This window comes from Lathyrus oleraceus, chromosome 5, assembly GCF_024323335.1.
Source record: "Lathyrus oleraceus cultivar Zhongwan6 chromosome 5, CAAS_Psat_ZW6_1.0, whole genome shotgun sequence".
NCBI lineage: Eukaryota > Viridiplantae > Streptophyta > Magnoliopsida > Fabales > Fabaceae > Lathyrus > Lathyrus oleraceus.
Genome location: NC_066583.1, coordinates 492732893 through 492747639, shown reverse-complemented (window position 1 = coordinate 492747639; position 14747 = coordinate 492732893).

Genomic DNA, 14747 nt, shown 5'->3' with positions numbered 1-14747 from the left:
GAATGATCTAGTCGATAGATTCATGGCGGCCGACGATAATACTACACCCAGTTTGTATTTTTTACCGTTTAATTCTGGCAACGGGTTAGATTTTCTTTCTAATAATTTCATTCTAATCTATGTATATCTTTTACGTAGAAAGTTTTCATTCATCTAAATTTTTGTTTTATTTTACAGTGGTCACTGGGTGTTGGTTGCTATGGATCTTTCGAGACTAATAGTGTATTATCTCGATTCGTTATCGGGTGATTGGAGTAAATATCCGAGTATGAAGAAGACGGTTGACGCGTAAGTGAAATTCCCCTAAATATTCGTGTGTATTTGTATATTTAATTATGTCTGTCAGATTGATCTCAATATACGTTTTTATTTTGTTAGGGCAATAATAAAATTTAGATCGAAAAAGAATTATCGCAATAGGAAGGACATTACCAGGATCAGAGTTCAGGTATATATTAAGTATCTTATTTTTGCTTATAATAGTGTTTGTTTTTTTGCTTATAATAGTGTTTGTAAGAAATTAACTATATATATATTGTTTGTTTTTCTGTGTAGTGTCCTCAGCAAAATAATTCGGTCGATTGCGGATTTTTTGTATTGAGATTTATGAGAGATATCATTGCGTTGAATCGTATAGACATCCCAAAAATGGTATGGAATAATAACTTAGGGTTTATTTTAATATTATCGGATATTTCATCTAATTTGTTACTAAATCATGAATATGTTTTATTCTCTTAATTGTAGTACTTTGAGGAATACAAATCTTACTCAAGAGCTCATTTGGATGAAATGAAGGATGAATTGTGTCAATTCATTGTTGATCAAAGAATCATATAGCTAGGTTGTATATTGTTGTACATATATGTATGGAATGTTGTTGTTGTATGCTGTTGTTGTATATATGTTGTATATTGTTGTTGTACTTTTACTAAATCATGAATATGTTGTTGTATATTGTTGATCAAAGAATCATATATTAATGTTGTATATATGGAGGATTAATGTTGTATATAAATGGATTCATGTTGTATATATCAATGGATTAATGGTGTATAACATTGGATTAAAGGATGAAATCAATATGAATTTTACACTTTTGCAGCATGCGAACAGGTTACCAATTAAATATCCACTGTTTTTCAAACAAATTTTTTTAAAATAACTAACACTTTAGAGGGCACTTTCTGTAGGAAGCGCCCTCTAAACATTTTACATTGACAACTTTAGAGGGCGCTTTGTCCAGAAAGCGCCCTCTAAACACTTTACATTGACAACTTTAGAGGACGCTTTTTCCAGAAAGCGCCCTCTAAACACTTTACATTGACAACTTTAGAGGGCGCTTTTTCCAGAAAGCACCCTCTAAGGTGTCCCTTTATGGACCACTCCAGAGGGCGCTTTTTTCTGAAAGCGCACTATAATGTGGCCCTTAAAGGGCCACTTTAGACAGCGCTTTCTCCAGGAAAACAAAGCGCTGTCTTTACCTATGCCAGCGCCACTTTAGAGGGCGCTTAAAAGCGCTGTTATAGGCCAAAATAAGCGCCCTCTTTTCCCTTATTTAGCATAGTGAGAAGATGTGGGCATGGTGAAACCTTAGTGTTTTATAGGTAGGCTTTCTAGCTCAAAACTTTAGCGATTATTAATGGAGACGTGAAAAGAAAAATTATACTTCTAAGTATGCAATATATATTAAGTCTCTAATCTATGGTGATGGAAAATATCAATTACAAGGATCAAATCAAATGTTATTGAGAATATCTCAAGATTTACGATCCTTAGTAATCAGTTGAGTGGACATGTCTGTAATGGACTCATTAATCTCGTTGTTTATACCAACTCTCGCATCCAATAATGTGTAGGGAAAGACACACCATAATATGCTTGTTATTTCTCTTTTAGGGAAGTGTTTATCAATAATTATTGATAAAAGAGGTATACATTATTTTAAGGCTAAATTAATCAGACAACTCTGATTAATCCTTTAAAATAATTAATTTAATTTTCCTTATCTCTGTAAATATTTTTTTACTAACCAAATTATGAGTTTCCAAGTGTTCTTTAGAAAGGGGGTGCAAATAAGGCCAAACAGGATTGCAACACACAAGCCCAAAACAAAATATGCGAAAAATGTGTCAGCCAATTGATTGGCACTATGATCCAATCGATTGGAACATCTAAAAAATTAGAAATTTGAATGTTGGAGCTACTCACAATGGATAATTGAAAAAGCAATACATGCAACGGTCATATGCGATGGATAAATCACATGATTCAAAACTGTCAATCGATGGACATACCCTTCCAATCGATTGGACATAATTTATATAGAGAGAGAGATAACCTTTTCATTCTTATCATCTAATCATACTATCACTTGTGCATTTCATAAAGAACTATTCTAACTATATCAATCATTCATCATCACCCCAAGTATTCGAGACTAGGATTGGTTTGATTTGAAAAGGACTTGATGTTGATCAAGTGTTTGATTTGTGTTGTATGAAATTCATTTGAAAAGGTTTTTTATTCGATGCGAAGTGGTTGTAAAATTGAATGGAAGGTTGGCAAAATGATTTGATTATGAAATTGTTTTTGATTTGAAAATGAGATGGTTTTGAAATTAAATGAAAGAATGATGAAATGTTTCGAAAATTACTTGATGTTGATCGAGTTTTTTTTTGAGTTTTTAGAAAGATTAATTTTAATGGTTTCTTATGCTTTTGAAATAACAATTATCAAATAAACAATCAACTAATAAAAACAATAAAAAAAACATTAAAAAATTAGAGGGAAGGAATGCAATATCAATAGAAGGTGTGAAACAAAGAAAAAGTCTAAATAGGCTTAAGGCCCAATATGAAACAAAGTAATAAAAAAACAAACAAAAGTAGAGGGAGTGCTAATAAGCAAGGGTGTGAACCAGGAAAAAAAATGAATGCCCTTTTTTTAGTTAGGCTCATTAGTAAAAACAACTAAAAAGAATTAAAATAAGTTGGATAACAAATTGATCATTAGATGAATAAAATGGTCTAGATCCAAGTTGAGATCCAACGAATTTGAGCCACATAATCAGGATCTTGTGGTCATAAAGTGAGGATCCAGGGTAGACCTAATGGGGGAACATGCACAGGATCCCACCATTTTATTTTAATTTGTCCACTATGATGCTATTACATGGAATTGTTATTTAAATAATAAAGAAAAAACAATAAAATAAAACAATAATAGAGTCAGATTCAACTTTCCTCCCTGTTCTCTTTGTTCTCTCTTTGTTTGATTTTTCAGAAAAACAAAAGAAAAGTTCAAACTCCATGGCTCTCGTATCTATCTCAACAATCAAACTCAATGATAAACATTCAAAATAGAAAGCATAAAAAAAACATCGTTAACCAAGCACAACAAAAATGGAAAAGGAAGCATGGAAAAGTGGCAGCGGATCAGAAAGCACGACAAAGAGATGGAAGAGCGCTACACGTGGTGGCAAAGATGTCGGTAAGGAGGAGCTTCTCACGATCTATGGTGATTGTTCGTTTAGGGTCACGACTTGAAGAGGAAACATGTGGTGGTCAGTTAATTCAGTAGTAGAGGGTGACTCGTCGAAGTTACTTTCTTCTTGTTCTTCTTATTAAATCGTATTAAATCTGAAGAACTTTCATTCAAATTTTGAAATGATTTCTTGACTCATATTCTTTCTTATCCTTTGTGTGTTTATGGTGTGGTTGTTTTTTTTGTGTGGTTTTGTTGTGTTAAAGGAAGGTTGGGGTTAGTGTTTGGTAAGGTAATGAAGAAAGGTTGGTTAATGGTGAAGATGAATGATGTTCTAAGGTTGAATAATGTAGTATGGAGGAAGGTGAAGTTGGAAAGGTGATGGGAGGTTTATGGTAGGTACAAACAAAATATGAAGTAAGTTTGAGGTTGATGAAGAGTTTGAATGGTGAGGAAGAGATATTTTAGTGTGATTTTCTTGTGTATATGGTGGCTGGTTTTTTCTTTGTGATTGTTGCTTCCTCATCTCAAATTCTTCCTCTCTTTTTATAATGTAAGATTAGGCTAGGATCAATATGATAAGTGTGTGAGGATTTAATATAATAACAATGAGTGGTACATTTACATTGTTAGAATGATTTGTAAAATGGTAGTGAGGTAGTGGAGTGAGTGGAAATGAGGGGAGAATTTTGAAAACTTGTTGCCAAAGTTTGTTCATTCGTGAGAGAGAAAGAGAATGAGTGGAATGAATGAGATACTTTCATTTTTTATTATGTTTTATCAATTAGTGTATTCACTTGCAAATTAATAAGATAAAAAATAAAATAAAATAAATGAAAACATTAGTGACTAAACAAAATGAATCTATTTTTTTGTGTGTTTTTAAGCATTTGGATTAAAAGAAAAACGAATAAAGAGGAACATAATCAAATAAGATGTGAACGCACACACAAAATGTAAAAAAAAACAAACAAAATAGCACACTAAATGTAAGACCCTAATTTTGACCCTAAGATCCCTCATGGCGTCATGTTATTGCACAAGTGCATTGCCTCAAGGATCATAGCATGTTTGGCTCCTTAACCTTAGGGTTGGGACTTGTTTGAGTGTTTTGAGATCACCAAGCATGTTTGTATTGTATATTATTGTTTTTCTTATTTAATTACTAACCAAAAGCACAAAAATATGTCACTAACTCTTTTGTTTTTGAAGCTCAAGTGATCATGTGCTCCACAATGCTCCTAGAAGGCTCCTAAGCCCAAATCAATGGCTAGATGAAGATGAGAAAAAGTATGACAATGGTCCACAAAGTTCCTAATCATCATATATGTCTCCCAAGTATCTCAATTTGCCAATTTGATCAAGATAACCCAATGGTCTTGAAGATTGTTTCCCAAGGAACCCCTAATTTCACTGTGCTTTGCCTGTGCCTTGCCCATGAAGCAATCTCAACCTATGATCAAATTTAATCAAGGGAAGTTCTTTAATTTATCATTTTATGCATATATGAGACTATTTGAGGCCCCTTAATCATTTATTCATCAAGATTGGAAGTTTGACCTTGAAAAGTTGACCAGTCAAGTCATCTGACTAAGCTGAGGTTCAATAAGATATAATTTTTGATGAGCTTGTCAAATGAAGATGACCGAAAGAGAAAATATGTTCCTAAGAACCATATGAACAACTTTCATGTTAATCAAAAATCCATTTGAAACTTTTAAGGTCATCATTCATTTCAGAACATTATAGGTCATTTTGACTGAAACCCTAATTTTGGGTTAACTTACCAAGGGCATAACTTCCTTAATTTTTATGATTTTGAGGTGAGACAAAAGGAATTGGAAATATTAAGATGTCTAATTCAAATGTTATGTTGGACAAAATTTCATAATCTTAAAGTAAATACATGTTATAATACAAAACATTATAGCTCATTATGGACCTAATTCATTGAATTTGAAAAAGTACCCAACTTCAAATGCCCATAACTTTGTCATAAAAAATCCAAATAATAAAAATTTTGAGTCTAGATTTACCATCTTGAAACTATCTACAACTTTTATGTTGGATCTTTTTTCATTTGAAGCTTTTATCATGAGGACAGAGGGGTTTAATTAAGCTCACTTTTGGATAACTTTTTCAAAATGATTTGAACATGTTTTGTACTTGAATTTTCCCAGCCAGTTTTGATCAATTTTCACATGCCAAATGATTTTTTTCCCAACATGACTTTTGTTCCTTATCTCAAGAGCTTTCCAACCATTACTTACAATAGTCATTGTGGTCTACCATTTGTGAGTTTCGAAATTCTTTTCATTTATGTGCATTTTGGTATTTTTATGCTATAACTTGGTACGCAAGCATTTCCCACTTCGTGTGCACGTCCAAATGCCTTTCATGTGAACTCAGCAAGTTGCTGCAGCCATTCATGGGCCTTCCACACGTCCATAAAGGACCATGCAATCCGAAATTCAAATCTCATGCACAAGAGCAAAGTGCGTGATCAGCCACATTCAGCTATAAATAAACACCTCATGAGCTTCATTTCAGAACCTTTTGGAGATCCCATATGTTGCTGCACTGAAACCATAGCCCTCACCAAAGGAATCACTAAGTTTTTTTTCAGATTTTCGAGCTTGAAATTCAGTATCATTAGCTGAGTTTTAAAGCCAGATTCCTTAGCCAATCACTTCCATTACATTCATAGATCAAGAAGGAGCAAAGATCTTGGAGAATTCGTGGCCAGAAGTTCATCAATTCAAAGGTATAAACTCAAACTTTTTGGATCTGAAACTCCTAACTCAATGTAGCATTCTTGTGTTTCTGTGGTTCTCTGAAGTCCTCATACTTGAGGCAAGCTGTTGATGCTTTTAATTTGCCATTTCGTGAACAATCCGTGTGGCACCATGATTTTCTCCTTCATCTTTCTCTCAATATAGGAAGATTGAAAGAAATCCATTGGTACAGTGATGATCTACATCACAAGAGCTTTATTTCCATGGCCTTGTTTTTCATTTTCATTAAGTTTCATTTCTCTGCAAATTTGGCCGGAGTTTGTGTGTCTGGCCGGAGAAGACGGTGGTTTCCACCACCACCACCACATGTGCTTGCTCCTGGCCCTTGGATCTCCCTTCCACAATCTAATCGTGTGCATCCGTTTCAATTACTTCATTTAATTCTTTGTGTGGCGCGGTTGACTCAGGTGCAGCGTGTGTCATCAGATCTAAACCATGCATTAGTGCCACGTCAATTAATGAAGTGGATCTAATGGCTCAGGCTTTTTCGCTTATTTCATTTTTATTTTTATTTTCTGTTAATTCATTTCATTTTCATTAATTCATTAAAAATTCATTTGAAGTCAGAAAAATATGAGACCAACTCCAAAAAATTCTTGAAAAATCTAGTTTCATATTATGATTTTTAATTATTTTTGTGACTTCATTTGATATTTTTTATGAATTACTTGGTTTTTAATGATTTTAATTCATTTTAAAATACTTGTTGACTTTTACAAAATACAAAAAATATTTTCATAGCATCTATGGATCATGATAAGTCAATGAAAAATAGTCTCAACAACTTCTTGTTTGTTTTGAGATTATTTGAGATTTTAATTCATAGTATGCTATTTTTGGTTGTTTTTAATTGATTTTAATTACTTTCTGACTTCAAAAATTTGTGAGAAAATTATTCAAAGTTTGATTGACTATGTTGAACCTATGAAAATTTAATTGGACTCATTGAAGTTGTTTTCAATTGAATTTGAGGTTCAACTTTGTTTGTTTATTTTTTATTTGAATTTTCTTTTAATGCAAAAAATACCAAAAAAATATCATGGACTTCTTGACTTGTTACATTCATTTCTCTTCTGTTTGGTGTTGATTGAGGTTGAATTGATTCAACTTTGATCAAATTCATTGAATCTTGTGGTTTGAAAGTCCTTAAGGATCATCACCTAGAAAGATGAATGAATTTGATCAAGGATGAGTTATCCCTTGAGCAATTGGGATTGGTTGCTATCTTCATACTCCCATTCCCTTTCATCTTCATCCCTTTCTTTCACTCAATGTCCAATGAGTTAAAGTCTTGAGGTTGATCTTGACAAATAGAAGTTTAATCTTCTTTGATCCAAACCAAACTCAACTTGATCCATGATCTAGTGAGTTATTTTGTGTCAAAGATAGGTTACTTTTTGGTCAAGCAAATAACCAAAAGTCAATACAAGGCCCTTTCCCTTTTGTTTGGCATGGAAAGTTTATGGAGCTTGGCTTACTAGTCATGATCTCTAACTTGTGTTCTTTGCCTATATTCTTATTGACCGGCCTCAGATAGGTGTGACTACTACATTAGTCCACTTACGATTGCTTAACATAGCGCTATATTGTCTTATGACAAGCTAACATAACTCTACTAATTACTAACTTTAATTTGAGATTTTAAATTCTTGTCATTTACTTTCAATGTCATTTATTTCTTACCCATTCTTCATCTTGATTTTCATCTTTGCTCACTTGAGCACATATTTTATGTTTATGTCATTTTTCTTTTACTCATTTGAGTCCATTATTGTATATAAATATATTGCTATTTTGTGTTGTTTTGTGTTTGTTTTGATGTGAACCCAAAATGCAAAAGAAGAAAGGACTTAGAATTAGAATTTACCCATGCTTAAAGGAGTTCAAGAGCAACTAGGTCTCATGCCTTTAGAATGCAAAATATATTGAAGTGCAACTAGACCTCATGCCTTTAGAATGCTAAAACTCCAAGTTGACCTCAAAGGACTTCTCCTCAAACTTATTCTTTGTCCATTCCCTTTATTATGTTGTGAGCTTTTTGATGTTTGCCTTTGTGTGATAGGGACCTCATCTTAAGATTGTGAAAAGAGGACCATTGTCATGAGTAGCCAAGTTAAGAGTCAAGCCAAATGGAGATCCTAGGAGCTTGAATTCAATTATTTATTGGTTGTTTGTGTGCTAAATCCAAAGGAAATGAGCATCTTGAGTCATCTCTATGACTCCAAGAAAAGGAACTTCAAGGGTCATCTCTTCTCCCCTCTTATCTTTGTATGCTTTAGGAATAGCCCTTATCTCTTCTCCCCACTCTAACCAAGCCAAAAATTATTTTCAAAACTTTGAATTTTTTTCAAATTAGAAACCTAGGCCTTAAGCCTTTGACTTTTCAAAACTCTTTTCATAAATACTCATTGTAAATAAACTTTAAACCGACTTTGACTTCATTTTGTAAATAAATCTAACTTGTAAATATAACCCATCTCAAGTTGTTTTATGGTTCCAATGGCCACTTGTTAAAACCTTTCAGAAACATTAGTCATAGGTTTGAGTTATCATAATGGTTGATGTAAATCTCACCTCATCCTTAGTGTTGGATTATAAGTCTTCCATGCTTATTATAGGGTTAACCCCTCACTAGCATGTTGAAGCGTTCCTCACATGGTGGATTGTTGGTTTAGGTTGAGTTTTCTCCCTTTGATAACAAAAGACCTTAATGCTTTTGATCAAATCAATTCACCAATCTTTGAGATTTTTACCCCGAACTACGAGGTTTTGATCCTCCTTTGTGATGGTACGTAGGCAATGGGTTCATCCATTCAAACAACAAAACTTGTAAATATGACCTATTCTCTTCTCATCCCTCCAATCTTTTGTTCAAATATTTTCACAAATACCAACCTATAACACATATTTGCAAAAAGGGTTCCCTTAGAGTACTAAGGATGTTGTGGGTGTGTAAAACCTTCCCTTTTCATAACCAACCCCCTTACCTAGATCTCTGACATTTTTATTAGTTTTTTATTTGAAAAACTTCTTACTTGGCTTTTGTTCGCTTTTTAGCCTTTCCTTTGGACAAATAAAAGTGCGGTGGCGACTCGAATTGTATGTTGACTTTTGGTTTAGTCAATAAACCTAAAGGTAACGAAAACATCGCTACACTAAATTAAACTAGGTGTAACATAGTTTAGTAAAACAGACAGTCATAGATCAATTATTGCAATTAAAAATACTCTGATGAAAAGGCTCAAACTGAATAAAATATGAATGTGGGAGAATGTGAAAAAAATTAAATCAACGTATCAAACTAACTTATGTGTGTTGGAGTTTAGTAAAAAATATTGTTGTTGGCCTAAACCTAAAAAATGTTGCCCGTTGATTTTATGTGCGATTGAAAATTGCTTCAACTCGCTTGTCTGCAAAATTGAAATATTATTTTAGTTTATTTTTTATTGGTCTAAAGTTGACTTTAACCCTTTTATTGACGAAAATGATGAACGATGTGATAATGGATAAAATGAAGCAAAATTAGTAAAATGGTTCTCAAAATCAACTATTGACTTTCAATCTTTTATATTGACTTTGACTTAAACGAACATGAGATGATGCATGATTGTAATGAAATGTGATAAAAACTATAATGAATAATGAATGAGACCATGGGCCCGTTTATTTTGGTTTTTTTTAAAAATGATTTTTATAGTGTTATATATTTTAGTGTAAAAAAAATTACAAAGAAACTTTTCATAAAAGTTTCAAATAAATTTTTTGTTTAAATAGTTATTCTTAAAATGTTATTTTAGGTATTTTATCATTTTATCGAAACTTTTTTTGGATATCAAAATTTCAAAAAATCACTTAATTTTGAAGCTATTTCAAATAGCTTTTTTTAAAAATCATTTTTGAGATACAATTTTTTTAAAAAATTGTGATTTTGACTAAGTTTTGATCTTCAATAATGTCTATTTATGTTATACAATGAACAATTCAATCTTTTAATTTATAAAAAAAAATTAGAAAAACTTGTAATATTTTTGTAAAATCCATTTTCAAAAATACAAAGAAAAAATCCATTTTTTCAAAGCTAAAACAAACTGGCCCCATATCTTAGGGACCTTTCATCTTTGCATCATATGAAAATCTATTTCCTATAGCCAGGTGACAAGAGAAAGGGTAGGAACAAAATAGGGATATGACAGTGATGCCCATCATGCCTGGGACTTACCCATCATGACGGTCAGGTCCTGCTTTTTTTCTTCTGTTTTTGCCATTTTTCATCATTTTGACGCTCAGAGGGCTCCACTTGACAGATACCTGAAATAGAAATAAAATACCAATATAACACTATAAAAAGACATATGATCAACATTAAAACACATGCAAATCGATTCAAAATATACGATATGTTTTCATGTTTTCAAACTCCCCCACACTTGAATCGGTATTTATCCTCAAGCAACTTAGCTAGCATGTAAAGACATTGAAATGCTGCAACTTAGATATCAAAGGACTTAAGAAATCATATCAACACAAATACTCATACATGGGCACAAATTCAGATTGGCTAAAGTTAATTCGATAGTTACTAGTGTTAACACCAAGGATATTGTAACAACCCGTATAATATATATCTAGAATAATATCATACAGGTGTTAAATTTTGGTACTGTCACAACATAAGTGCCTAATGGCATCAATATATACACATGTCCAAACTAAAAACATCAATGGAACATGTTATACAATAGTGCCTAAACAATAAAAATCTAAGAACTATGTGCAATATCTTCTTTGCACACAACTCCACGGCGGAAGATCATGATAAACAGCATCCCTTGAAACATCCATAAACAACTTCTCTTATATTCAACCTGCAAGGATTACCTGAAAAATAACAACAATGATGGGATGAGATAATAATCACAGTGAGTCCTCCTATCATATGGGTCCACTCGGCTCTACAGGGTTCCTACTCGATTCTAACTCAAGTATTCACCTTCCGTTATTTGTGCATCACTCGCACCTTATAACTAGGACTTGAGTAATAGAGGGATAAACACAATTTATAGAAACATGTCACTTGAGTTCAAATAACTCAACAAATCACTATTCGGATTCACGCAACATCGATCCCCAACCGGACCTACGTCTAGGCCAAGGCTTGGTTCACACATGTCATTATGATTCGACTTTCAAGGTGGATATCAGGTTCCCCTATGGGACTCGAACCCACTTTTAAGAACCATCACTCGTATGGGACTCGAACCCACTTTTAATAACCATCACTCGTATGGGACTCGAATCCACGTTGAGTGTTTTTCACCATATGGGACTCGAACCCACTTTTAAGAACCATCGCTCGTATGGGACTCGAACCCATGTTGAGCATCTTTCACCATATGGGACTCGAAACCACTTTTAAGAACCATCACTCGTATGGGACTCGAACCCACGTTGAGTATCTTTCACCATATGAGACTCTAACCCACTTAGGTGTCCACCTTTCCCCGATGTCTGTCATGGTTGGGACTCAAACCCAATTGAGGCGCGAATCATTGGTGCCATATCCCCACTTACCGCTTTGCATAGCCTTGAAGTGGTATGTGCACAATCATAACTAATTCCGAATACGTGATTAATTCTCAATAACCAATAGGGCTTTCGGAGCAATGCTCCTCACCAAAATAGGACTTTTGGAACAAATGTTCCTCACCAAATATATCAAACGATTCTCATGACATCATATTAATTCTCATGGCATCATAACATGATTCATTCTCATAGATAAATCACACATGTTCCATACAAAGCATATTGATTCACTTCCCAAGTGAATACTCGTCCAGGATACACACCTAGGTACCGTTGCATCCAAGCATCACCGTATACTCATTTCCATAACCTAGATTATCTTTCTAAGTTATTAATCAAGTTATTCTCCTAGGTTTCCGCACTCATCTTTGTAAGGTTTTTAATCATGTTATTTCACCTTCAACACAACAACAATATTTAACTTTTATCATAATATAATTCATAGCATTTATAAATCCCATAATATTTTATAACATGGAACCATAATAATATCCCCTTTACGTTATCTTTCTAACGCATCCGTCCATGTCCAAAACAGAGTTATAACCCTCAATTAATTCATTAATATATCTTAGTCAAGATTTAGATTAACATTTATTCATTGCATAAGTATTCAACAACAACATCCTTGCCCTAGTGGTAAGGCTTGTACCATACCAAGGAGGTCCCCAGTTTGAACCCCATGGATGACATATTTTAATTCATCAAATAATTAATTCATGTCAATAGATTGATCAAATAAATCAATCGATTAAATGTGAATTTCTCTCAAAAATTTCACTAAACAAATCGATTGATTGGAAGGACCAATCGATTGGTTGGAACTTCGTACTCACAAAATACTTTGGATTTGATTTTGGGAGTTGTGTGGCTAGAAACTTTGGGGAAGGTGACCATGGATTGGAAAGAAATGTCTATGGTTTCAACCATAAGGGCAGTATGGTGAAATTACTTGGTCAAGCTGTAGATGATAAGATGGCTACATTCCAAAGCATTATCACTCCTTCTCGAATGATAGTAGGTTATGAATGGCCTACCTTGATGGAGGTGCTAGGATCACCAGTGTCACGTGTCTCTGATCATCAGACTAAGGAGTTTGGAGGATTGTTGGATCGTCTTGTTATTGTGTTTAAAGAAATTCAGGGTCTTCCTCCGCCAAGAAACACTAGCCATTCAATTGAACTTTTACATGGTGCTGGTCCGGTAAGTGTGCGGCCTTATAGATATCCTCATTAACACAAGGATGAAATTGAAAAACAAATTCAGAGCCTAATGCAACAAGGGGTGGTGAGAAACAGCACCAACGCTTTCTCTAGTCCCGTCATTTTGGTCAAGAAGAAGGATCAATCTTGGCGGATGTGTGTAGATTATCGGGAACTCAACAAGGTAACAATTCAAGACAAGTACCCTATTCCTGTTGTAGATGAATTGTTAGATGAGTTACATGGTTGTAGTTATTTCTCTAAGCTCGATCTTAAATCTGGTTATCATCAAATCCGTATGAAGGAAGAGGAACTGTTATTGAAGAGTCAATTCCCTGATCTGCGCCTTGAGGACAAGGCGAATGTTGTAGGTGGGGGTGATGATAGGAATGAATCGGAGCCCACAAGTGATGATGGGGATGTGTTAGTTAACAAAGATAATTTTGGGCCTAAACAGTGGAGGGTATATGCGAGGAAGAATAAGAAAGGCCCAGTTAATTAGTATTCTCCAAATAAATAGGAGTCTCAGTTAGTTTGTTAGTATTTCCAAATAATTAGGAGTTAGTTTAGTATTCCCCGTATAAATAGGAGTGTATGGGGCAGTAGCTAGGTATGCTATTATTTTTTGTTTTTCATATTAGGGTTTAGGCAGTGAGAGAATTGTTTTCTCTAACTGAGGAGCAGTAGCTCTGAAACTTCTTTTTTGTTTTCATATTCATTAATAAAATAATTTTCTCAATCGATTGAATGTGAATTTCTCTCAAAAATTTCACTAAACCAATCGATTGGTTCCTGCAAAACTTCACTTCTTCACAACAAAAAGTTCATCCAGGTTCTTCAATTTTCTTCACAAATTCATCTCTTAACTCCCTTTATTCCAACCCTAACCATCTCTAAATCATTCTAACAACCCAACCAACATGAACATCATGAAGACAAGAAACAACACCTTTACACTTCATGCTTCTACAAGCTTATGAAACATAAAACCATGATAACAACAACAACATTCAACCATAGGTAGAACCCCACAATCATAGAAAACATGGGTGAATCATTCACTCATTAAGCTTTCATGACTAAGATAGAACACATATCATGGATCATTACCAACTATCATTTGATTTCGTCATAAACCCTAGTTTTATTCCATGGAAGTTCTAACTAGAACTCACCTTGAAGATAAAGATGAAGATAAATATGGTGAGAAGAAGATGAGATGTAGTTGGGGAAGATGATGATCCTCCATGGGTTTTCTTCTTTTTCCTCCAAGCTCTTCTTTCCTCTTTCTCTTTCTTTTCTTTTCTTCTCCTTTTCCTGATAACTCTCCTTCTCTCTTCTTCTATTCTTATCCTCTTTTCTTACCAACCTCTACTTTTCTTATCCACCACACACATACATATACTATATAATATTAAATAGTGACATAAAATATCCCAAGTGATATTTTGTCTTCTAGTACCAATGGATCAATTACTAATGTTACCAAAATGTCCTCTCTTGTACTTGTTAATATTGGTCTGTCCCTTTTATTACTAATTAATCTTTTCAAAGTTCACTGGTTACTCTATTGGTCCCAATTGATAACACTTAGAGCACATAGGAGCTCTAATTGTTCCAACTGACAAAAGATAGAGTACACATGAACTCAATTAATCTCAACTGACAACTAATTGTG